Raw genomic sequence first — 27,788 nt, forward strand, 5'->3', positions numbered from 1 at the left:
ATGACTAATCCTTGGGAAGAAAAGGTCTGCAAAATGCCTAGACGAGTTTACTGCAAGGGAAGCAGTTTTACTGTAGGGAGTGGGTTTTCCACAAGGTTCGGCATTGCCTCCAGGAGAAAAGTAGCTGCTACAGTAGTGCTGTCAACACACCATCCCTTGTGATGAATTCTGGGAATAATGCTGGTGCTGTCTCAGGAAAGGCAGCTCCCTGGGGTGTGTTGTTGGTAGGAGGCCCTGGTAGTGGCAAGACAGCCCTGTGTACTGAACTCTTATGGCCAAGTTCACCTACAAGCTTGCAGAGAGATTTACCTTGCCAGGCTTTGGCCTTTCATTTCTGCAAAGCCCAGGACTCTGATACTTTGTATGTTGGAGGGTTTGTTAGAGGTCTGGTCGCCCAGATATGCCACAGTGGACTACTCCAAGGATATGAGGACAAGCTGCGAGATCCAGCCGTTCAAAGCCTCTTACAGCCTGGGGAATGTGAGAGGAACCCAGCAGAAGCATTCAAAAGGTAACAGCAAAGAATGTCATAGTGTTTAGTTTTCTGTGCAACAATTAGAGACTTTTAGCTAGGGTTTTTTCTTTTTTCTTTTTTCTTTTTTTTTAGGTACTTTTACTAGTGCTGTGCAGTTGGGCTTAATCAGTGGTTTTGAGTACAACTGTTTATTTTAGTATGGGAAGAAACAGAACTTTGTATTGCACAATATATAGATTAAAAATAAGTCTTAACTGTTCTTGTTTAACAACAGAATGTTCCATTTCTAACAGTAACTGTCAGTGGTCAGGGGAGTCTTTTCTTACGATAAAGAAGAACAGTTAGCTGCCTGGAAACCAGGCCTCATTTTCAGGGAGGATGAACTATCTATACTATGAGCTGAAGTAGGAGAACTCTCAGTATAGAAGCCAGTAACTTTTTGTTTATAGCATATTATTTTTTACATGAAAATTTCTCCTTAAAAGGCGTCATAGGCATTGAGAATCTGAAGAAAATTTGCTAATGTGTTTTTGGGATTATTCCCATATTAACTTATTGAAAAGTTGAATTATAAGTTTATGTGATATTTATAACATAGTGAAAATTTGGGATTACTTTAGTGCTTTTAGTGAGTGGTGCAGAGAACATTCCCCCCCTCCCAATTTTAGTTAAGCATTTGTTCATGGTGAGTGGACTGATCTAAGCAAGTTGCTTTTTGAAGTGGCTGCAGATTCAAAATTTGCTCAAGAAAACATAATTTCTTGAAAATATAATTTTTGCCTGTCACTTCCTTGGTCATTGTGAAAGTAGCAATTGGTCATTGTGTGCTGGCTCTTGCCTCCCTTCTACTTGAATGACTCATTTTGCCACACACCTTTTTCTCCCCATATTTACTAGGCTTTATCAGGTAAAAGTTTGTGCCCCAAGGATTATGGAGCACTGTGCACTGGAGGTTTGTATGAGTGTGTCTCCAGGAGGACTTGGAAGAGTTTTGAGTAGCTCTGAAAAAGGTGATGCTTGTTTTTATGGCCTCCTCAAATCTAGTATTATGAAATTTATAAAGTTTGAAGGTATATTGATAATATTTAGTAATTATAGCAAACAGTATGTTAGACATTTTTCAAACAGTTTTATAAATATTAAACTATTTCATTTTCATAATGTTCTATGAGGTAATTCCCATTTACATATGAGGAAACTGAGGGGTGGAAAGTGAAGTAAACTGTCCAATCTAGTTAAGTGGCATTTGAAGTATATCTCTCCATATTTGTAATAACAGGTTTCTTTTAAGGACTTGATGAAAAGAGGAGTGATGTAGATGTTGGTGTGCAGTGAAGTTGGAGAGTGAGGGCTGGCACACAGTGTGGCTAAGAATCAGGAATGACAGTGTAGAACTTAAAATTGGGAGGGGTTATTCAACTCACAGAGTCTTGCTTTTGAGAAGTATAGGACTCTTGGGGTCTTTTAATATGTCAGTGCTGTCCAGTGGAAGTCAGGGTGCATCTTTTGGTCATCAAAATCAGGCTTAAAACTGTTACATCACTCACCACTCTATGAGGATATCTGAGTTAATGCTTGTGGCATGGACAGGAGATGGCAGGTGTGATGGAGCGGGTCCATTGTGCAGTCACTATCATTGAGCCAGTGAGGGAGTCTTGAAAATGAAACTTTTCGTTTTAAGAGACAATGGTCTCTACCCAAAAACATCTTTTATTACTTTTTCTCAAGATAACCATCAATAGTGAAGACCTGAGTTTTAATCTCTTTGTCATCAGTAAGTTCATAAACTATTTGGATGACACCTAAATCAATTACTTTTAAAGAATTCAAGAAGACCCTAATAATTAAAATTATATAATTTTGTAATTTAGTGGAATGCATATATAAATTTCTAATACCTAAATGTTTTAAATCCTGATAACCATATATTTTTGATGTTCTAATACTTAAGCATACCTCTCACTATAGTATCATTAATTTTTCTAAAAGAAATTTTTCTCCTACTCAGTTGTTCCTCATATTTTCTTTTTCTTGTGTAATTTACAGTTATTATCTAATCGAAGGGAAGAAAGAAGCATTTTGAGCTGTGTGTGAAAACCACACCAGCACTGCTTTTCTGATTGACAGTAGGTGCTATTCTTGATAGTGGGTGCTAATCGCTTTGTCTTTCCATCCTATATTTTCTATGTCTACACTTGCTTGCCCTTTTACCACATTAACCAGTAAGAAATCCCTCACTGGATGCTGCCCCTCCATCCGGGATTTCTCACCCTCCAGAATGGAGAACTGAATAAACCTCTTCTGTTTATAAATTCCCCATTCTCTGGTATTTTGTTGCAGAAGCAGAAAATTGACTAAGACAACTGAGTTGTTAAATAGGTCCTTCAAGGATTTTAATAGGAACATATTCTATCAGGGCATGTATAGTTGTAATTTAACAGCCAGACCATGGGACAGAGGACCATTGTTTTCAAAGAGTTGTGGTATTTTGAGGGAGATAGAAGTAGCTATGTGATGAGATGAAATATAAATATAAGCAAAGATACACAAAATCTTTTTTTCACTTTAAACAAAAACAAAATACAAAACCAGCTTTTATATTGTTATTTTCTTAACATTTAAAATTTGATAATGTTGATAGTTCCACATAATCATGTGAAACAATTTATTAGTAGTGAGAAATTGATAAAGAAAAAAACCCTTATTCTCAGATCCACTAAGCTGGGGAACTTTCAGAGAAGTGATTTAGTAATAGACGCTTTTTTCTTCAGTTTTTCTTTCTATTTTTCCCTATATTTCACTCTTAATACTAGGTGAAACACATAATATCGTATGCTGACTTCTTACATGCAATGATATGACTGTGTATTCACATTAAGTACCAACTTACAGAGATTCCATTTTCCTAAATAATAAAGAGAGGTAAGAGGAATTTCACATTAATCAAGTTCCATACTGTCATGTTCCCTTCTGACTTGGCACAGCATGTCATTTCTTAGATTTAGTTGTCATGAATTTTTTTTAATATCAATTATTATTTTTTTAAATATTTTTAGTTGTAGATGGACACAGTAATTTTATTTTATTTATTTACCTTTTTGTGGTGCTGTGGATCAAGCCCAGTCCCTCATATGTGCTAGGTGAGTGCTCTACCACTGAGCCCCAGCCCAAATATTCTTTCGGTTGTTGATGGACCTTTATTTATTTATATGCAATGCTGGGAATTGAACCCAGGGCCTCATACATGGTAGGCACGTGCTCTACCAGTGAGCCACAACTCTAGCCCTAACATCATTAATTCTTAACCGCAAATATTGAGAGCAAAAGCTGTGTGTTTTTAAGAACAGTTCATATAAAAAATGTCCTGTTCATGTCAGAGCCTGTGTTCATTTCAGGCCAACATCTGCAGGACCAGGAGTGAGTCTTCTGTGTGTGGCATGGCTTCCTGTGTCGCCCTGTGGAGTAGGAAGAAAGAGTGTCTTCAGGGCACCCCAGATGTAGCATAGACAGAATGAAACTGTGATGAAAATTTAAGATCAGTTGTCTAGGGTTTGAGAGTTCAGCAGGAAACTTGAGTCCATGGTGGAAGGCAGCGTGGCTTGTTAGGACAAGATGGCGAACTGGGAGACCACCCTGACACTTGTTGTTGTGTCAAATAAGAGTCCCTCAATGATGGACTGTTCTTTCCCAGCTTTTTATCTGTTTTTGTAACATTGATGGTTCTTCACTTCACTCTCTCTCAACTTCTACCTTGAGTTGTCCTCACACCTCTTCTGTTAGGCATCTGTTGTATCTCATACCCCTTCTGTTAGGCATATGCTTCTTTATGACATCATTTCTGATGAAATTTTTATATGGACCCTAGTGCTTTGTGTGGCACTTTACATATCATAATGCCAGCTGTCCTCTGAGGGAGAGCAGCACACATTGCTGCTGCCCATCTAGACTGTCACAGCCTAGCTGAAAGAATGCCCAAGCTCTTCATAAGAGAAAACAGAGGTACTTGATGATTTAGGTCAGTTTTAATTGCAGACCAGGCTGGTATGGTGATTAATTGATTGACATGCTGTCTGCTGTAGAGCGTGCATGAATATGGCATCAGTCCAGGGAGTTTTAAGTGGCCAGATAGCTGTCTCATGTCTCAACTGGCTCCAAGTGTTTCTGGCACAGTCAACAAAGGGGCTCAAGAGCAGGAGGGCTGCTGCCTTCTTGCCCTCACTTGTGGAGTGTTTTCTCCACAGAATATTCTCCTTCCGTAATCCATCTCGTACACCTGGTACTATTTCAGATAGCCATCGCTGTCAATGCTCAAATATTGTCAGATGAAAAGATCACTGAAGAGTTTTGTGACTGTCCAAATTTAAAATAAAACAAATCAGTGTATTTTCAAAAACAGTTTTCCCAGTCTGAGTCCATTTTCCACTGTGGTCCTCTGGCTTTTGACTTGGAGCTGTGTGGGGTGGAATCCAGGGTGGACTTCCATTCATTCTGAGCTCCCACCCCCGCCTCCAGCCCTTTCTCTCCATGCTGGGTGAGTTCCTGGGCCTCACAGAGAAGCACCTTCTGCTTTGTTGTGGTGCTCTTGGCCACTTGCTGAGCCTGTTGTCCTGGGACTCGGCCACCTGTGCTCTGGTGGCTCAACATGTTGGCCCTGTTTGCATGTTGGTCTGCTCAAAGCCCACCACACTCAGTTCTGCTCTGCAGTCCTGTGCTTTTATTCACTTTGGATAAGTCAGGTTTTTTTGCTTGTTTGTGTAGGCCAGAGAGAATCCAGTGGTACACGATAAATTCAATATATTCTCTTCCCAATTCAGGAAGTTTCACACACATATTCCGATTTTTGTGTGTTCCTGGGACAAAAAATGAAAATGTCCATTTTGACAGTATTGGATTCCTACTCCCCCGAAGTGGGTCAGCTGCTGTTTGTGTGGGGGAGGGGGCACGTGCTACATGCTCTGATCTGAGCCAAGCCCCGTCCCTGCTGTATAAGACACCGTTTCATTTATTTCATTTATTTTTGTATAACAGCCTGGCTCTTGGAGGCATTTTCAAGCACACCAGGCTGCTTCTTCCTTCAGATGGGCAGCAGGTAGCCTTGGGTGTGAACAGGGAGTGCCGTCCCCTCCCTTCCTCCCTGTCTCCTGCTCCTCCTGAACCTCCTAGAATCTCCCATTTCCAGAAGGAGGCCTAGCCTAGCCTGTTGCTGTGCTCAGTGCTCCATCCGCTTGGCCCAGAGGCTGTGTTTTAAAACTTTTTTTTTCATTATTTGACTGTTCTTCCTTTGAGAACCTCCTGCTGACTGTGTTCCTTGCTGTCCCCTCCCCTAGGTTCTCTCAAGACTACCCCCGAGAGCTTCATTTGATGTTCTTTCTTTGTGTGACCCTACATTATTTTCTTCCATGGCTCCAATGTCCATATTAATACAGCCATCAGATCTGCATCCGGAGCCTCTATCTGTTCTCAGTAGTGTCTCTTTGCACGCAGCTGCCCTTTCTAACCCTGGTGTGTTCAGACCTGCTTCTTTACCAGTATTTCTGTTCATTCATTTTTTAAATCCTCGGTGCAGGCCATGTGCCAGATGCATGCTAAGTTAAGCATCAGGGCTCAAGTGGTGCATCAAGTAAGGCACCGAGTTAAGTGGGAGGAGGTACACTGAACAGAACATCATAACTGGACACACAAGTCGTGTTTGGTGTGTGCCATGAAGGAAGCCATGGCATGGTGGGAGAGCATGTGACGAGCTGTTTCTGCAGTGTCTGGAGTGCTGGGAAAGCTGATTCAGAAGAAGTTCTCCATAATGGCTTCATTCTCTGGGTCCTTTCTACTCAGAGGTGATATGAAGATAGCAGTGCTTGCCCCACCTTGGAGGTTGAGGAAGAGGGAGAATCTCTGGTTCCTGACTCAGAATCTGCCTTGTAACTGGACCCTAGTGTCCTTGAGATTGAGAAGCACTGCCCTAGGCTGGATTCTAGCATTTTCTTTGACTCTCTCTTATTATATTACTCTTGTCTAAGGTATTTCATCTCTTTCTTGGATTAGTCCTTGTATTCTTTTACTAATTTAGAATCTGTATTCACCTGTTCCTGTTCGGTCTGTTGGATTCCTTTTGTACCAATGCCTTCTGCAGGTCCTTTCTCTTGCCTGTGGTAAGCTGCATAACCAATGCATATTTCTCTGCTTAGCGTTGAAAACTCTTCATGACTCAGTTCTGCCTCCTCTCAGGTGCACAGCATGTTTCTGTGACCTCATCAGAGCATATTTAGCACATTCATTCTTTTAAGAAGTATTTTCTAAGCACAGCAAACAGTGGTAAAGCTTTTAGCAATATGGACAAGTAAGCGTATTCTTATTTTTCTTAATGTTTAGTAAGAGTATTCTATACTTGGTGAAACTATGACACTTTTTTATAGCCTCTTTGTTGAGTGATTTTGCTATTTTTTTAATTTTATGAAATAAAATTGCTTAATTTTATGAATTAAAATAAGTGAATACTTATTGTCTATTCTTACAAATCTCTTTGAACTGTGTTCTGGTTGGTTGTGATCTTTAGTCTTTATTGATCTCATTGTTGTCTTCAGACTTTATCATTTTCTTTTAAATTTCAAACCAATTTCTCTATCCCGTGATCCTAATCTCATAAAGATCCTAAATGTCATTGCCTTTCTAGTGCACCGTGTCTTGATTTGACCACACTGACCCTGTGTTGGGCTGAGTTACTACCTGTGTTCTTTGTCCCTCTGAGTAGCCATGGTCTTCATCATATGGAGAAGTGGGTGTCTCCTGCCATGTGATGATGGCTTAGTCCTGAGGTTTACTCTGGTCAGTGGGACATTAGCAAATTGACCTGTCAAACAGAGGGTTAAAGTGGGATTTGTCCTCCTGTGTTTCTACCATCATTTGCACAAGAACCTACCCAGGACTTGGAAATGGTCCAGGGTGAGGTCAGAGGTGAGGAGGGACAGAGCCGTCTGCACCTTCTGTCCAGGAGAGAGCAGATCAAAACACACAGAACAAAGGAGAAATCCTTGTTATTTTGAGTTTTGGTATTTTGCTGTACTGTTGTAAGAAAATAGCTAAAACACAGACTGAGAACATAATATTCCAAAGGGGAAGTCATTCTTTTTGTTAAAATCTGGGAATCGCTGTTGATCGCTAAGCTGTACTCAGTCCTTTCCTGAGCCCAGGGCTCCTTCTGTCCTCCTCCTCCTGCCTACCCTCCATGGTTGTTCCTCGGCCACTGTTTCTTGGCAGAAGGACCACAGTAGTGGCCTCCTCACCTGCCTTCCTGATGCTGGCTCCCTCTATCTTCAGACAATCCAAGCATCAGATCATGTTGCTGCCCTGCTGGAACCCCCCCGAGTTCCTCTTGGTCGTCTCCCTGCCCGCCCTTCAGCTTGCCATCTCCCTCTTGTGCCCCTGCTCCGTGCTCCTCCCTAACAGCCCTGTTACCTTCTGAAGGAGGGGAGTCCAGCCAGCAGGTGTCTGGCTGGCTGCCAGCCTGTCATGGCTGAAGTGCCCTCTTCAGGGCTGCCCCTGCACTCTCCCTCTCCACTGAGCCCTGTGGAGTCTCCCTGTCCAGTCAAAACCACATCACCCTACTTCGTTTTCTTTCTGAATTTTTAGTATTTATCATGATCTGGAGTATTTCTATGTGCATTTTCTTTTCCTTGATGTCCTGCCTGCCTATTGGAATGAACAGAGTGAATGCCTGTTTTATCCACCTGTGTTCTTAGGCCTTAGGGACTCATTAACTATTGCTTCATTAATGGATAGCTACTTATTTTAATTTAAAACATTGTCATTTTGGTCAGTTGGTGAGTTGTATTGCTTTAACCATGTCAGCCTTTTTCATTTGTGTTTTTTTTTTTGTGTGTGTGTGTGTGTGTAGAGAAATTTAAATATACATGAGAGATGAAAAGGATCCTTTTTAAACCAGTACTTTTGATTTTTTTAATTTCTATCTTTTCAAATAATGTTGGCATTCCATTTTATTGAATTTTTTTAAGGACATTGCATCAGATTATGTCATGTGATAGAGTCTCTGAGGTCCCTTTTACCTCTCCATAAATCTATAATTTCATCTGTGGGGTTCCTATTTCTGAAAGATTATCAGTAAAAAAACCATATTCATTTGGAAAAGGGGGAAAACCTTTTTAGGTCTACTCTTAGTGTGTGTGTGTGTGTGTGTGTGTGTGTGTGAAGTTGTGAGAGAAATAGACATCACCCAGTGGACCTAGTGGGATTCACAGAGAAAATTAATGGCACCAAAGGAAATATACACTTGGAGAAAAGGAATGTATGGGGCAAGTTATAGATTCCCTACCCGCAAGTGTTTCAGTTATATAGTGAAATAAGTAGAAAAGCAAATACACATACCCACCCACTTTTTGCCATATTTGCTTCAAATCTGTATTTGATTTTGTTTTAAAGAAAATAATCTACACTTTTAGGAACCCTGTGTGTCCCTCCTAAATCCGGCCAGCCATGGGTGAGCACCCTGTGAATCTGCTTTTCAGCCACGTGGCTTGAGCACAGAGGAGCTGTGCAGATCGGCTTCTCAGGGTTCGTTCTGTAGCCATGCTTTTCAAGTACTTTCATTCTAGGTACCCTTTAAACTCAAAATGTATTGAGGATCCAAAGAGCTGGTTTTTATTCAGGTTATAGCTATCAGCATTAGCTGTATTTGAAACTTAAATTGATAATTTTATATAATGTTTTAATGTAATGATAATAATAAAACTATACATGCAAACATAAATAAAATTTTGATGAAAGAGTACTTATATTATCCAAGCCAGAAATAAGTGAGAATGAAAAACCAAAACCAGCACTTAAAACAGTGGCTTTTTCATTCTTTGCAAATGGTTTTAAATATTGGACTTAAAGGACAGCTACATTTCCTGCTCTGCTTTTACATGTGGACTTCTGGAAAACCCCACCTCGACCTTGGGAGAGAGTGACTTTTCTGAAATGATCTGAGGCCTAGGGTCCCCCAGGCCTATGCAGCTTACACTTAGCAAACTGCCCTTGTGGGTGGATGGTGACGCACCCCTGGTGTCATCCTGCAGCACCTCTGTGTAACACTGCCCTTTAGGTGTGTCCTGTTGCATGGGGCTAATGATTCACTAGTGCATGGGCAGAATTCTATTCTGTCATTCAAGTTCTCTGTTGTCTTGTTGTGACTCATTTGGAAATGTGTGCAGCTGTCTTACTTCATGAAGCAGTGCTGTGCTGCTGAGAACATTCTCAAGCATCCTTTTGAACCTGTACTAGGAGTAAAGTAGGGAGAGGTGCTACAGCCCGCTTGCTGGGGCCAGGTTGCTGGGCCATGGGGTGTGCGTTTTCATCTTCAACTCTGCAACATGCCTCCAACTGCCCTTGGAACTTGTGTCCATTTATGGTCTTGTAGTAGTGTGTATTTGAATTTTCATTTTCCCACCAGGCCACAAACTTTTGCTTTGTGGTCAGGTTCTGTGTGTTGTGAATTTCTGTTCTGTCTGTGTTGTAATCAGGATAGTAGTGAATGCATCCAGAATCCCTCATATCTAATAATTATGTTTTTTAGTTCTCTTATGGAATTTTCATTGCTGATTTTTATAGCTTCCATTTGTTGTTGGAATTCTCCATCTTTCACCCATTTATATACATCTATTTTCTCCAATATTTTAATTACAGTTATTTTAACCTCTGGGTAATTTTTCAGCCTATATTAATTATCTTTTTTTCTACAGATTACTAATCTCCAATTCTTTGCATTTGCCTATCTAACAATTTTTTAATTGTATGTCAGATGGTGATAGATGATCACGGTGGCAGAGAAGGCTTTCCCCCTCCCTGCTTGGCCAGGCTGGTGAGGAACTGGTGCAGGTGAGAGCAAGCTGGGCTGGTGTCCTTGCTGACCTTGGGAAGGCCTCTGCTTCCTGTCTGTGCTTGGCGTGGTTTGGCTGGTCAGCTATGCTCAGCTCTGACAACTTGCTAATTCACTTCCCTGGGACATGTTAATGTGTGGTGCTTTTGGCCTAGATTCCTTACACATCCTGGAGTTTTGTGTTTAAAGCAAGCATTCTGGCTTAGCAGAATTCTTCTCTCACATGCCACCATTGGAGCCCTCAAGGTGGCTTTAGACACACCTGGCCTGGTCTCTCAGGCTTCTAAGCACAGCCCACAGTTTAGCAAAGTCCCTGAGGGAAAACGAACCTTGTGTTCAGGACCCATCACACATGCACTCTGCTCCTTAATAGGGACAGACTGACTCATACAAACCTTGCTGGCTTTGCTCCCTTGGTACAGTCCCTTACAGCAGCCCAGTCCCAATTCTTAGTCTGCACCTGTAGAATTAGCCTGTGTCCCCAAATCAATAAATGACCCCTGAGAAGAAATCAGCAGTCACTTTGTTCCTCACTTTGAGAAAGCTCCTGCTCTGCAGTTTCAATCCATCTCATTTTTTTTTGCTTTAGCAGCCCCCTCGTGTCTGTAAAGATACAGTTGTCATTTTTCTCTCTCAGTTGCCAGTTGCTACAGGGGAGGTTGGTGCTGGGGCCTACTATGCTTCATCCTGCAGAAGGACCTTGACTTTTCTTGTTTTACTGGATTTATGCCTTTGCTCATTAAGTTATTTCCCTTTTAAAAAAGTAAATTTTGCCCCTGCCCTTATTTCTCTGAACAATACAAATGCATGTTTTAAGCCCTTAGCAATTTGGTGAGTTACTGTAGCTTAGACGCGAGTACACACTCCGCTTCTGGGTTTGCTGCCTTTTTGTGAGCACTAAGTTTTTTTCCCCTCCTTTGGAACTCTGTTATTCTTATTCCAGAGGTTGTTGATCACCTTACCATTCTGTCCCCAGTGTGACCGACTGTGAGGGCTGCAAATGGAAAGGTAAAGTTCCTCCTGCAAGCTGCTGACTTTTAGATTCAATATTGACTTGAAGTGGTCAGTTGCTGTCTCCACTGCGGCTAGCTCTGTGTGCTCCAGTAAGCATACTCCCCATGTTTTTAATTTCATCTTTTTTTTGTTGTTGTATTGGCCAGCCCCTGTCCTAGCTCTGGTTTCAGATAGTGAGTCCTGGTGCTGGAGGTGAGGGACTCCGAGTCCCTTCTCTCCCACTAGCAAGTACCCAGGCTGTCACCGAACGCTCTGGGGCAAGCAAGGCTCAAACAGTGTGGCTTCTCTGTTTCTGACTCTTTAAAATGCTTCTTCACTTTGCTTATATTTTTCCTTTTGTTTTCATGTTCCATATCTCTGGGCTATGTTTTAGCAAGGGCTAGACAGTTGATAAAAATGTGAAAGTATTATAGTCACTAGGCAAAAATTCAGGGACACATATTATCCCATATTTTGGGCAAACTTTTTCCTGATTTTAATTTTCAAGTAATTTACTAGGTTCTTTTGGTTTTTCTTTTAAACTAATAGGTAATATTCCATCCCAAACTGGTTGAAAGTACTAATGATACGTCTTCTTCTTTTTCCACATGCTTTAGATAATGATTGGGATAATTTTGTTTCTGAGAAAACAAGATAGAATCTAAGTTTGTTTTCCAAGAGAATACATAATATATTGATTAAAAATGACTAGTACTTTAATTTTTCTGCTTTACTCTCATCTTCTGTAGGAACTTAATTTTTAAAGTCTGGGTTTTTTAGAGAATTTAACAATTTGTCAATGAAGAGATGGTTAGCAAGCACTCTCAATGATTTCAGAAAGTGCTCAGTGCTCAGAACTGCTCTTTTTAGAGCAAGCGGACCTTAGGGCTCTGGACAAGTACTCTGCCACTGAGCCCCCTGCACAGCCCCTAGATTTATGCTGTTTTGATGCTAAATTTCACCAGATGGTAATGACATTTCAGGCTCCAATATTCAAAATAGATAATCTGGTATTGCTACTTGGTGTCACTATAACAAATGTCTGAGCTAATCAACTTTGAAAATATTTACTTTAGCTCACAGTTTTAGAGGCTCCAGTTCCTGATGATGTGAACCCATTGCCTTCAGGCCTCTGGTGGGACTGGTGGCAAAGTAGAAGTACTCTCCTCATGGCCTGGTGGTGAAAGAGGACGAGGAAGGGGCAAGGGTCCCACTGTCTCCTTCAAAGGTCCCCTTCGTGACCTGAAGGCCTCTAAGTAGGTCCCACCTTTTATAGGTTCTGTTACTTCCCAGTAACAACAAGTTGGGGACCTGACCTTTATCACATGGGCCTTTATGGGACATTTATCCAAAACATAGCCTAAGTGTAATCTAATTTTCAAAACTTCTTTAAATCAAGGTAATTGATAATGAATGTAGAAAAAAGTATAGATACTTTAAACAGTGTCTTATCTGAGGGTTCTTTGGGTGGGTGCACCTTGGTGACTTTGCAGTAGCCAGCATGTATCATGCAGCAACAAGATGGAACCCGCAACAGCAGTCTTTGTGTATTGAAGGCACATTCTGATAAATCACAGAAGATCATTGCTGACACCTTCTTGCTCTGTCCTCACCAAGTAGCAAAAGGATGAGCCAGGTTCTGAGATCTCCTTTACAAGGGCACTAATACCCCATTCCTGAGGGCTCTGCCCCTCTACCCACTCACTGCCTAGAGGCCACCCCTGACACATTGGAGGCTAGGATTTAATATGTGAATCTTGGGAGGAATGCAGACATTTGGACCATAGCTAGATGGTTGTTTATGTTCAAGTTTTAGGTGTGTTTGAAGGAGAAAATGAATTAGCATGAACACCACATATATTTGATTTATGAGACAAATACCTTACATCCCTGCAACCATCACATCCAAGGAGAAAGCCACTGATTAAAAACACCCTCCTCTATTTTGCCATTTTGTGCAGGGGTATGTTTTCTTTTTTAACTGTGTGTCAAGAAAGCTTAAAGCTTTTAAGTTTTATGCTCAATCACAGATACTGTATTAGCTTATTCTTTCTCCTTAAAAAAAAAAAAAACAGTTTTCTAGCCCCCATTTTGACTGTAAGTTTCTGTTAATCCATTTAAAAACCAATAAAAAATCATTGTTTTTTTTCATCTCTTTTTCAGTATTCTAACTTTGTTAGATTGTAGAAAATGGAAGAGAATGTAGAAAAATGCAGGAAAATGTATGCTTTCACTTGATCATACACTGTCATCACATTGTAAGTAGTGTTGTCCTTGGGCTTGAAACACAGGTAGTGGCAGTTGGCATAGGTCCCTTCTATTGTGGGGTGTCCAGCACCTTACCAGGGAATTCTTGCCTACTCCAAGGGCTAAGCCTCCTGAGAAATTAAAGTCTGGAATAATTAATGAAGAACAAGAAAGAGTCAGAAGGATAGTTTTAAAGATGGAGTCCTGATAGGTTCAGTCCATAGAGGAGCTGCAGCTAGACAAAAAGAAAATGGCTCCCATCGTTTATTTAAAGGTGTACATCAAAGGCAGAGATAAGGTTTCAAGGGTAAAGTCTTGCTTTCTGACCTCTTGCAAACAGCAGGTTGACTGGCATCTTGTCAAATCATACCCATTTCAGAAGGGCTGTGTTACTATAGCAGGTCACCCTACTCTCGTGCTGTGTGGGACATGGCAGAGCTGAATAGAAATTCACAATGTCTCTGGGCAGTCAACCAGAGGAAATGTCCACTGTGAGTTCCCAGACACAGTTTTATATTTTGGATGCCGATATGTGTAATTATCCTGTTCACTAGGCATAATGTGCAACATAGCCCGCAGAGGCTCTCAACACCTTCAACTATAGATAACTTTTGCATCCCATGATATTGTATGAAATATATTGGAGCACATTTCGCTTGTTTTTCCTCCTAAAAGTATAAATCTCTAAAATTCTGGTTAGAATTTTTTTTTAACTAGACACATACCTTAGAACATTTATTGGATTAGTCAAAACTTCCATCAGGAAGCTTTCTTTGGGTTATTCTAAATTGTAATTTGATGGTATATATGTCCTGCCTTTGTTCTTTTTTTATGTTCAGTAAAATTATTCAAATAACAAAAATAATGGATCAGTAAGGAACCACAAAAACATCTATTTCCTTAAGTTGCCTTCAATTTCATTAGCTTTTATCCTGCCATAATTTGTAAAGTTTGAGACTCCTCCCATTTTCTGTTTCTCTTTCCCAAAGGTAGACCCAAATTTTTGACTGATTGTTCTTGGGATAAATATATTGTTTTTGAATAAAGTCATTTAAGAGGAGTTTTCTGGGTTCTTTTCCCACTTTCACAGAGTACATAAACTCAAGGAAACCTGTTCTCTATAAACTATATCCTGATTGTACAGATTAAAAGTCACCAAAGGACATGTTGCTGCAAGTTCATTACCCCTCAGTGGCAACCTTTCTTTTTGAATGTCCACAGGAAGCTTTGCAAGTTGGGAAATGCCTGCTCTATAGATCTTCAATGGAATAAAGTCCTGGGGTATTATATCCCAGCAGTTAGAATTGTGAAGGCAAGTCTTTGTGGGTTGTACACAGAGAAATGTAAACAATTTTATAGTTTCCTTAGTTATATCTAATTAATTCAGTTTTAGGGTAAACAGATGTTTTAGTCAGCTTTGCTTCACTGTGATCAAAAGACCTGAAAAGAACAATTTAGAGGAGGAAATTTTATTTTGGCTTATAAGTTCAAAGGTTTAATTCGTAGTCTGCTAACTCCATAACTCTAGGCATACATCGAGGTACAAAATCATGGTTCGCAGGATATGGCAACCTGGAAACAGAAAGCGAGCCGTACTCACCCTCACCAGGGAAGAAACCAAAAAGGTACTTCCCCAGTGACCTCTCTTCTTTTGCCATACCCTACCTGCTTAAACTTGTCATTCAGTTAAATCCATATCAGTGGATTAATGAACTGATAGGTACACCTCTCATAATCTATTTCACCTCTGAACTTTATTGCATTTACTTGAACTTTTGGGGGATGCTTCATACCTAAAGCATAACACTGAGCATTATGTTCTTTACTCCCATATACTAATGAGGCTAGACTTCACTATGCATTATCTGGCATTGTGGCTAAGTGTTTTTAAGCAACAAAAAGAAAAACAAAGTATTGTATTCCAGATGCAAACCCACATAATCTAGAAAGTACCAAATGTTCAATTTTAAGGGAGTTTCCTCTCACCTTACCACAGCATTCCATGCTCTGCTTCTTCAAAATTTTCAGATTTTCATATTGAATTACATTTTATTTAATGTTACATATCAAATTTTACCTAAAAGTAATGTCATAGTTTTTTTAATATCCAAATTTCATATCAAATGCAGTTCTTAATACTTTAGTTTTTAAAAACCTGTGCTTTGCAAAAACTAACAGAACAGTTTTCATGAGACCATTTAAATTAATTAACCAAATTAACAAACTATAAAATCAAGTATGTTTATAAAGACCCAAAACCTTGTAATGACTTCTACTGAAGCCTCTAGACAGAAAAATCTTAAAAAGAAAAATAGGTTACTTTAATGAACAAGACATCATGGATTATTTAATAAAAATAAATTGCTACTTTAAGTTGTAACTAATATTTCTCTTGGCTACAGAAGAAAATAATTTGCAAAGTGATAAGTTGATAAGTCAGACTGAAATAATTAATGATGATTTAGGGTCATATTTTACATTCCCTTATGTTCACTGTATCTTTATTGCAAAAGAATTTACATAATGTAGCATTTGCATTATGGAGAATAAAAATCTTGTCATATTATATTACCCTAGCTTATCTGGTAAATGAATTTGAGGCTCTACTTGTTATATAAAATACCTTTAAAAAATCTTTATAGTGGTGGTGTTATTTTTCTTTAAAACTTCTTTGACTTTGGGGAGGATAAATATGTAGTTTCACATAATACTTCAGTGATCTCTGTAGTTGTTAATAATTCAGTTTCTTGATCCCACCCCTCTTCTTATTCAGATGGTCGTAGAAGAGGGCTTACAAATCTGTTTAAATGAACACCAGCAGTGAATCGATGAAGGAGTTCCTGGGTCTCAGTGTAAAAAAAGGAAGAGAAAAATACCTCTTCAAGTTAACACCAAAGATACCAAAGATAAATATTCCAAAAACTACTTTAGCCCCTGTTACATACCCTGCTTCTACAGCCAGGCCAGGCTGTATATCCTAGTTATTTTTTATTTCCTCCCCAAAATTCATACAGCTTGGAGTCTTGGAATATTGTATAACTGTTACTCAGTCCAAGGCTTGGAACATAGTGGGTACTGCATAAATACCTTAGGATGAGTGAATAAAGGAGACCCACCAGCTTAATATTTAGAATTTCTGCATTATCCTCATTCCATCCTTCCTTTGGTTCCACTGTCTAAATCATGTGTAGTTTTATTTTCTTTCTTATACAGATTTTCATGGAAGGTCCCATGTCTTTTCTAGACATTTTCATATTTCTCCTTTTAGCAATATTTTACACATACATGGTTAGTAAATATTTATCAAGTAAAAATATTTTGTGTTTCTTTATACCATACTAGATTCTCACCTCAGTGAAGGTGGGGAGTTTATCTCATTTTTTTTTTAGCTTTCTTATGGCTTGAAAGTGACTATATGCTTAGAAATATTTGAATGAATAAATATGTAAACAAAATAAGAAGTAACTTTATTTTTTTAATTTTTTTAATTTTAATTTTAATTTTTTTTAAATTAATTTTTATTGTAGGTTGTTCAAAACATTACATAGTTCTTGATATATCATATTTCACACTTTGATTAAGAAGTAACTTTATTTTAATTTAAGTTTGATTAAATATAAAGTTGAGGGTTACTGAGGTTTTATAGATAATAAATTTTATTTTTATGTGGAAGAAAAAAATCCACCTTATCAAAATTGCAGTTGAAATGTTCCTACCTTTTACAAGAGATAAAATGGTAGATTGTGACAGATTTGGAATTGGTGAAGCTTCATCTGTGCATTATGGTTAACAGACTTTTCCTTTTTACTTAGTCTTAAAGAGATTATGTCAGTAATTATGAGAATATAATAATTTGAGCCAAAATGTAGTCTCTTAACATTCTGTGAGGTAAAGATATTTCCTCTGTGCAAGCTAGAGAGCCCACCAAAATCAGAGGTTTTTTTTAGTCAAAAGTAAGAAAACAGAAGATATTTTCAAGTAGAAGCAACACTTTCTGAAATAAGTTCTATTAGTGTAGTCTTTAAAAATGTTCATATGGACCTTTTGAAGTAGTACAGTGGTAGAGCATACGCCTTTTATGTTCAGAGCCCTGGGTACAGTCTGTATCACCATAAAAAGAAAAAAAAAATTGTGCTTGGGATGTAGCTTAGTGACAGAACACTCACTGAGCACCTGCATGGCCCTGGGTTCAATCCCCAGTGCTGCAAAAACAAAACACACACAAACATACATATACCTATATACACACATTTACATATATGTATGTGTACTTCTACACATACTCATGTGAGTATGTATTATGTTTGTTTTGAAAATACTATCAGCAACTGAGAGCCCTGATAAAGTGTGAAATCTCAAGCTTTTATACCTTTATTGTTAACTTCTGTTAAATTTTTCCAGTTGACTTAAATGCTTTAATCTCCCTTTTTTTCTAAATGCTTTGGAGATTTTTTTCTTTGAAGAAATTCTGATTTTTTTTTAGATTATATGTGTATCTTTACATTGAATAGATGCTAAAATAATATTAGTTATTTAAACATTCCAGTTTTGTGAATGATTGTTAAGAGATTTTACTCCAATGTGAGTTTTAGCATCACATATGTGAGAACATTTTCTTTGATAATTTATAGATTGTATTAGCTTTCCATTGCTTTAATAAAATACTTAAGATAATCAACTTAAAAACAGGAAAGGCTAATTTTGGCTCATGATTTCATAAATTTATTTTCCATGTTCAGAAACTCCCATTACTTTTGGTCTGTGGTGAGGCAGAGCATTAAGTTGGAGACATGGTAGAATAAGCTGCTGACTTCATGGTGGCTGGAAAGAGAGAGGGTTAAAAGACCAGCTTTGACACATTTGAAATAATGCCCCCTGTTACCTAAAATCCCCATTTATCCTCACCTCTTAAAGTTTCCACCACCTCTTAATATTATCAAGCTGGACTCTCAGCCTTTAACACATGGGCATTTGGGGACATATAAGAACTAAATCATAGTATTCCACACATGGCCCCCAAGGGCTTCGGTCCATCTCATCATGCAAAATGCATTCAGTCCATCTCCAAGAGTCTCCCAAATTTTAACCATTATAGCATTGCTCAAAAGTCCAATTACAAAGTCCTCAAGAGTCTCAAGGCAAACTAAAACCTTGAGTCCTTAATAAAAATAAAAATAGAAAAAGGTTACATACTTCTAAATTACAGTGGTGCAGGGTAAACATTCTCCTTCAAAGAGGGTGGAATAGGAAAATAATAAGGAGCCATCAGACCAAAGAATACTGAAATGCAACATGGCAAACATTAAATCCTAGGTCCCCATGTCTGGCATCTGGTGCACGCTGTGGCAAGATGTGGTCTCCCAGGAACTCAGTCAACCTGACCTCTTCAGCTTTGCTAGTTACAGCTCATGTGGCAACTCTTTTGAGCTGAACTTGCAGGCTGCCTGCAGTTTCCCTAGCAGGGACACTTAGGCAGAGTGCAAATTCACCTGAAGAGAATAAACTAAGAAAACCAGTAGTAGTCTATATTGGCTGCCTGTGGCTATGTACCTCCTCTCTCCTGTGTTTCTTTTATGATCTCCACCTTCCCCACAATTACTTCATTACTATGATAAAAATAATTTTGCTTTTTCATTTGGTCACATTATTTTTTCAAATTTATAGTATGAATAAAAGCATTATGAATGATGACTTTGGAAGAGGAATGCACAAAATCAAACACATTTTATAGAAACCATCCATTAGATATAAACCAACTTATAGGCCAATAATAAAGCCATGTTATGGATTTTTATTTAACCTGCGTTTATTCTGTATATACTTTATTCAAAAACATGGCACTGTGGGAGCATGCATACATTGGAATTTGTTCTGAAAGATTTATCATTGATTATATAAGATGATTTTGTATTGAGATATGATTTAATAAACTGAAATATTAAATAATATATTTTCCTTTATTGTCATTGATGGTGTTTGCACATGCTTAAAATGCCACTGTAAGAACAGCTATGTCTCTTATAGAAAGAGCAAAAAAATTGTGGCCAGATATCCTGCTTTTTACCTACCCAAGGGCCTGAATATGGACATGCAGGAAAAACAGGTAGGATACAAATTACAGCAAGCAATAAGGAACTAAAGTAAATAATGTGCCACAAATACCTGGTATTTTACATATGAAATATCCATTATCTACAAATTCTAAGACATTAATTTCATAGATTTTTTGACTTTTTCTTGACTAAATGATCTTTGAAAGGTTCCACTACTTGATGTATTCACTTATCACTTCTTTTAATATGACTTTAATGGAATACTTATTTCTGATTTTTAAATTGTAGTTAAAATGTGAAATGCAGTTAAATTTAAAAAAAATATATGTTATCTACTGGATTTTTGTTCTTTTAAATAATTAATATTTTAAATTAATTTCTCAGTTTAAACTTCTGAGGTTAGTATTGACAGATATAACCTAAATAAAAAAAAATGTACAGGAACTCTGAGGCCAAAAAGCTTGAAAACATTACCTTACTAATTGTTGTATGCTCAAATAACTAAAAAGCCATGGGATCACCTGCATTCTAGTTAGAAAATCAGATCCTCAGAATCTCAGGCTTACCAAATAAGAATCTACATTTCAACCTGCTTCCCAAGTGATTTCATGCACATTACGTTTAAGAACTATTCTAGGTAATTTGTGTATTGGTACTCTTTTAAGATATATAGAAGATTTTATTTGATTATATCTATTTAATAATTTACATCAAGTTTGGACAAACTATGACAAAAGGCCTTGGGTGACCATCTATAGGTGGTTTCATTTTAATTTTCTCATATGATCTGCATTATTATTCTGTCCTTTAAAGATTTTTATACCCATTATATAGATAAAGTAAAAGGGAGAGTAAATAATTTCCCCAGACACTTCTATCTAAATCATGATTTGAACCAATATGACTCTGAAGTCCACCCTTTTCACTGTACTGTGTTCTATTTATTCAAAAGCAAAAAGATTGGATCCAATATGGGACTTCCTAAAGTCTTTAGGGTATTGAGTTGTGTTTTCTTTTCCTTTTTAATGAAATTGAAGAAAATTTCTTCAAACTAACTCTATCCCTTACTTCTCCTAAAGAGACTTTAAAAAGTGAAACTTTCACAGTGCATATTATAACAAAAGATAAAATAATCTTGCCAAATGTAGTGGTGCATCTTTGTAATTCTAGCTACTTGGAAGGCTGAGATAGGATGATGCCAAGTTCCAAGGTCAGCCTGGGCAACTTAGAAAAACCCTGTCCAAAAAGGGCTTTAGATTTAGCTCAGTGATAGAGCATTGCCTAGCATGTGCATAATCCTCAGTTCATTCCTCCATATTGCAAAAGTGTGTGCGTGTGTGTGTGTGTGTGTGTGTGTGTGTGTGTTGAGACAGAGACAGAGAGAGAGTATTTTTTGAGTGTTTTCTCAGAGTCCCAGAATTTAATTTTTTTTTATTGGTAGTCATATTAACTTTCTAACAATTCCAAAGAAGCTATTATTGAAGTGATAAGAGATATTTTTTCCTACATTTTGGAAAGTGGGAAATTAAGCACTCAAAACATTAAAATGAAATTACAAGGTACATCTGCAAGTATAGTACATAGAAATTTAGCCTCATGATTCCTGTTAATGGAAATAGAGTTTAATCTCTACTGGACCATACTTACTCTACTTCAGATTGTTTAACATACCATCTCAAATTCCTCTCTTAACAAGAAAGACCTTTAAAAGCACTTCTTTATAGTTTTATCTAATATGTTATAACCTTGTTTGTTTAAATAATAAAACTCCACTAAGAGGCCTTTTATTTTCCCTTCTCACTGTGTCTCTCTCAAGATTCCCCTAATCATTCCCTTCACTAATATGAAAGTTTCCCTCATAAGAAAATTCACTTCTATTTCTAAATCATCTACTGAACTAAGTAGACAGAGAGAGAAAAGTGAAAAGTGAAGGGCCCCAAAAGTAGCTTGCAAGATAGAGATTGAACTCAAGGTTTCCTCTGGAAAGGGAGTATCTCATGAATTCCAAATGAGGCTTAAAACAAGAAGTTGATGAAAATCTGGTGTGATTTCAACTCTAGAGGCTATAAGACCTCAGGCATCTAAACATTTCTGAAACTTACTTTCTCTTCTATCAAATGGAATGATGATGGAGTATTTAATACCTATTTTAGTGGAGTTTTATGAGAAACAAGTGGGATTGCTTTGACATCATTTTGGAAACTGGCTGAAACTGATAAGACTTTAAATATCATATTGTAAAACTATTTTTTTAAAAAAAACATACATTGATAATGAAATTTTAAGGTGGTGAAAGGATAATGAGCAGTATGGATTCAATTTTCCTATTTTACCCTGCATAGTCATATTTTTTTGTTTGTGTGTTTGTTTGTTTTTGTGTTTGTACTCTGGATTGAACTTGGGGCACTTGACCACTGAGCCACATTCCCAGCCCTATTTTGTATTTTATTTAGAGACAGGTTCTCACTGAGTTGCTTAGTACCTCACTTTTCCTGAGGCTGTCTTTAAACTCTCAATCCTCCTTTCTCAGTCTCCCAAGTACTGGGATTATAGGCGTGTGCCATGGTACCCAGCATAGTCTTACTTTTTTTACCATCCCTCTAAGATACTGTCTCAAGCAACCTCTATGTAAAACACAATATACCTCAAGGAATAGTAGCAGCTTATATTTGTAAATGTGTCAATAGGATGTAGATATTTTTATTATTGAGCCATTGTTTTCAGTTATGATTTTCATTTTAAGTTAAATGGGTATTTCAGTTAGAATCTTCATATTGTGTTTCATTCAAGATATCAGTCAAATCCATATTGTTTCCCTCTTCAGGGACAAAATTGTACATAAGTCTTTAAGAATTCTGATATTGTATCTAGCATTCCCACCCATCTCTGTACTGAATTCTTTTCACTCATGGTCCCTGAGTCATATCATGGGCACTTTGATTCATGGGTACTGAGTATATATATATATTAGTGATATTGAGAGTTTTAGTTAAATATGGTCTGTCATGCAATAAGCCTAATGAATGTTGTTACTGGGAATATCTATTGAAAAAGTTAAAACCCTCAAGTTACTTTGAAATATAATTTTATGACCTTTTATTATCTAAATCTACAATAATCTTCTTAATTTCATAGATTCAGCATAGCTTTTACCTAAGTTGATGGCAACTAAATTGGTGGAACTTTGCTTAATACTAATAGCTTTTTTTTCTGCTTCAACAACTTAAGAGTATCACTAAGACTAAATATAATTAGAAGTTTCTCTTTCTGGAGTAGATGATTTCTGTTCACTAAAGATAGTAGCAAGGGTGTGTGATAGTTCACTATATTTTATTTTTTAACTTTACATCCAAAATGTTATCTTCTCAGAGTTTATTTTTTTCCTTAGCCATGTATCCTACCAATTTCATCTACCTATCCTACCTTACTTCATCTTGGAAGCTAATATAGTAATTCTGCTGTTTTAGCCACATAGAAAGGATATAAAAAGTTTGTTAACATTTTTTTTAATAAAGTCAAAAAATTAGTAATAAATATCACTGACTGCTTAATTGGATTTTTGGAAATATGATTTCTGTTTTCAGTGGAATAAAACCTTAGCTCTAAGGAAACCTGAGTTTCAATTTTGACTTAAAAACTCTAATGTAGCTTTTTAACTCACTTAATCCACAGTTTCTTCACTAAAAAGTGAGTAGATACCTATATAGTGAGATTTTTATTAAAAATAGGGTAAAATGTATACCTCACCTGAAAAACAACACATTCTATAATGGTATCTATAACCTTTGAAGAGGTCAGAATATAAAACGATAACAGCTTTAAAGACTGTTGCTGTCACCACATTTAAATTTAAAGCTTTTAGGGGTTGGGGTTGTGGCTCAGTGGTAAAGTGCTCACCTAGCAAGTGTGAGGCCCTAGGTTTGATCCTCGGTACTAAATAAAAAATAAATAAATACATAAATTTAAAGCTTTGGAGCAACAAAAATAATATTGAGTTGTAAAAGGCAGCAAACAGGTTGGTAGAAATACTGGTTACAACTACAATAGGTTAGTTAATATTAACATCTTAATATGTGCATTTATTAAATTTAATAACTAAGAAATACAGCTGCCAATAAATGAAAAGTAAGCTAATGGATAAAAAAGAAGAAATAAAATGAGTAAACAAAGTTTGGATGAAAATATCATTAGATGAATTACATTAAAAAGATTATATATTCTTAACTCAAATAAATTGTCAAAAACTAAACATTTTAATGTTCAATTCTGAAAATGCCTTGAGGATTTAGCACACTCAGATTTTCTGTGGTATTTGAACAGTTCAATCCTGTTACAAAACATTTTGGTAATATATTTTAATAGCTAATCTTTTTCCAGCACCTTTAATCTTGGTGTTCTAAATTGGGAATTTTTTTAAATGAAAAAAATTTAATAAAAAATTAAATCTACACCAAGATTTTTATTTCAATGCACTATTTATAATTAAAAACATAGACATCAAACATATATAACAGTAGGGGATTTTAAAGTGTGGTCAGAAATTCAATTAAATATTGTAAATTAAGACATTATTTTAGACTGTATAACAAGACATTCAGTTTTAAATTAACTTGTCAATACTAGTTTAATTGATCATATCTTGAGTGACACTCTAAATGATAAGTGATTAAACAAGGCAAGGCCTCTACCTCTGAGATACAGGCAACTCAACAGGATTTAGAAATGAATGTGTACACACATATGTACTATGTAAATCAAGAATTGTTATTGCTTAAGAAAAGGAAAATCAGTTCTGTTGGAACACCAAAGGGAAGCAGGTAAGTTTAAGCTAGTTGTCTCAGATTTCAATAGACATTCGAAGGAGAAAAGAAAAAGACCATTAAACGAAAATACTATATATATTCAGAGAATAATATCTAGTCATTGGACTATAAGATGCACAGAGGGCTAGGCATGTAGGTTCCGTTCAGAGTACATAGGACTTAACTTGTATGCTTAGTTATGATGCTATTGAAGACTATTGAAGAATCAAGTTTTGTGATGTGAATTTAAATGCTTAAAAATGCAATTCATTTTCTCTTTCAGAGAGGAGAATTTCACCAAACCCAGGTGTTCATTTCACATGGCTTACTTTGATTAAATGACACACTTTTAAAGAAGGGAGTAACAGTGCGATTTTATCCTTATTTCTTCTATTACTTTTAAGTAAATTTTTTTACAGCAACTTTTGTTCCTGTACTTTAAAATGAATTTTAGAAACATAGAATAGATTTGTTTTGAAAAATTTATACATCTTGTGAAGGAACCATGCTAGTTTTTGTGGGGGGGAGCATGTTCATTGCAATATTTGAAAATACCTGAGTAGGGGAAGCACTATAAACACATACAAATTAAATAAATAATGTTATAAATCTCTGGAGATACAGAAATTTGTAATGAGAAATTTTTAAGTTTAAAATCACATTTCAGTTTTTAAAAATTATTATTTTGATATTTATTTAAGATAACCGGATGAATAAAGAGGATGAAAATTGTAGATGAGGTTTTTTTTTTTTTTCTAACCAGGATTCTCTCTGAAATGCTAACTTGTTACTATATTATTGTACTGTAGTAATAATCAGGACAGACCATGTGGGAACCGAGACCATCTTTCAAGGGATATATCATAGAACAGAACCTATAGTACTTTCTTTCTCCTAAATTAAAGTGAATAATTAGCATAGTAAGATTCATATATGGTAATTGGTTATGGGGATTAGGCTATCTGTGTCATTATGAATGACTTTATACACATAAACCTCAAAATTCTCAACAGAATTAATATTTAATTATTTTTTAATAATGTTGAGTTTTATTTTTTAATCTTTATTCATTTTATTTATTTTATATGTGATGCTGAGGGTTAAGCCCAGTGCCTCAAATGTGCTTAGACAAGTGCTCTCCTTCAACCCCAGCCCCTTATTTTGTTATTTTTATTCTGGTACACTTACATTTAAACATATTCAGTAGTTTTATAATATAAAATGAAACTAAGACAAAATGGATATAGAATATGAAAAAGAATTAACAAATGTCAAAAATGTCCTTAATGCTATGTAGAATTAAAATCCATACAGGGAAAAACAATCAAATGTCATCATTGAGTAAGTTCAGTTTTGGAAGATAGCATTTCCAATGTATTATTCTCAATGAAATAAAGAGGCCTGCTTTTTCATTAACTGAGAAGTCATTTCAGTGATTGTGCTTACCTACTTTTAAATGTGGCACAATGATCTATTTTGAAAACTTAATTTCTGGCAGAATGGCCTTTGCTGTAATGTTTATGTTTGACTTTAATGCATTCCTTTAATTTCTGTTGTATTTTTGATTTGCAGATTGCTTTGGGAACAGTCACAAACATGGAAGAAGCAGTGAAGTGGATAAGTTACACTTACCTTTGTGTACGGATGAGAGCAAATCCATTAGTGTATGGCATCAGTCACAAAGCTTATCAGGTAGAAAACTCAAACTCATTTATTAAAAAAAAAACCTCAAGCCTTCTTTTCAGTTTTGTAATCCTTTCATGATGTGAGGATAAATATTTGCTACTGTTGCCTCATCTGAATAGAGTTATGGACCTAGAAGAAAAATAAAGAGCCTTAATCGTTTTTTAAAATACACTAAAAAAATTAAATTGGTTCCTTGTAATTATTTTTCTTTTATTTAAATCTCTTTTCCCATTAATAATGTTGATATTTGTATCATTCTATTTTTCAGGTATATTTCTGTTAGATGTTAATATTTCACCATGATTTTTTACTCTGGTACAATCTACTCCTCCTGTCATGTCCCTTCTATTCCCTATAGTGAAATAAAAGACAGCATTAATGCATTATTGTCTTAACAGTTTAAAGTTTGAAGTCAGTTTCATGATTCAATGTGTGTGCATAGACAGAGAATTAGATACATGTGATAGCAGGTCTTCCTATGAGCTTTATAGTTGTGTGGTCCATGTGGCTTACAGATCTTGTCTTTTCTTTAGAACTCTGCTTTATATACTGTAAATGCTTCCTAATTACAGATAAAATTCAGTTGTAATGTAATAAAAACATTATTTCACCATCTTCATATGATATTTACTTCTGTTAAGTCAAAATTATCAAAGAGGTTGAGTCTAATTCAAAATTATAGTTTTTCTCTATTTACCAATATACATACACACAAATATTGTATTGATAAATAAATACACATACATATGCATTGAGAGTGTATGTATGTGTGTGTGTGTGTGTGTGTGTATTGGTAATTACATATATATATATATATATATACATATATATATATATATATATATGTATGTATGTACATACATACATTTGTTATCAAAGCAATTGCCAAACTTTTGGGGTTTTTCTTTCATTTTTCCTTTTCTTGTGCAGTAAATTTTGCGTGGGAGATTTGAAACTTAAGACTTAGGGGGGAATCATTAAGAATAGTAGTAGCAACTAGTTCTGAAGCTGGTAATCTGAAATTCTTAGGTTTTCATACTTGGGTCTTCTTTACATAGAATTCCACTACTTTTCTGCTTCTCAGTTAAAATATGTGCTGATCTTCAAATGGATGTCTTATTTTATAAGCAATTTATAATTGCATTATAATCTGTGATTTCATACATTTTTATATTTATTAATTTTTAACTGATACTCTATAGGCACACATAAAGGTGGGAATCACTGATGGTTATTCATACATGTGCATAGCATAATTTGGTCAGTTTCTTCACTCGGTTCCTCCCTTTTCCATCCCTTCTCCCTTCCCTCTGTACCCTTTATCTACTTCGCTGATCTCGGTTCTATTTTCATGGGACATTGCCCACCCCCTTTCTCTGTTTTTTTTTTTTAGTTCCTTAGTTATCTCTTGCTTCCACATGAGATAAAACATAAGGCCTTGTCTTTTTGAGTCTGGCTTATTTCACTTAGCATGATGTTCTCCAGTTCCATCCATTTGCCAGCAAATGCCATTTCATTCTTCTTTAAGTCTGAATAAAACTCCATTTTGTACATATACCATATTTTCTCCATTCATTCTTATGTTAATGGGTACCTGAACTGGTCACATAATTTGACTATTATGATTTGTGCTGCTGTGACCCAGCAATCCCAACAGACCTTGC

At 36.5% G+C, this 27,788-nt stretch overlaps 2 pseudogenes; both read left to right on the plus strand.

Moving 5' to 3' along the window:
* On the plus strand, window positions 1–26,089 carry LOC143387523 (ankyrin repeat domain-containing protein 50-like; annotated as a pseudogene).
* Window positions 26,083–27,788, plus strand: part of LOC143390282 (activating signal cointegrator 1 complex subunit 3-like) — a 46,091-nt pseudogene continuing 44,385 nt past the window's right edge.

The sequence above is a fragment of the Callospermophilus lateralis genome, unplaced genomic scaffold (assembly GCF_048772815.1).
Source record: "Callospermophilus lateralis isolate mCalLat2 unplaced genomic scaffold, mCalLat2.hap1 Scaffold_52, whole genome shotgun sequence".
In the NCBI taxonomy this organism is placed as follows: Eukaryota; Metazoa; Chordata; class Mammalia; order Rodentia; family Sciuridae; genus Callospermophilus; species Callospermophilus lateralis.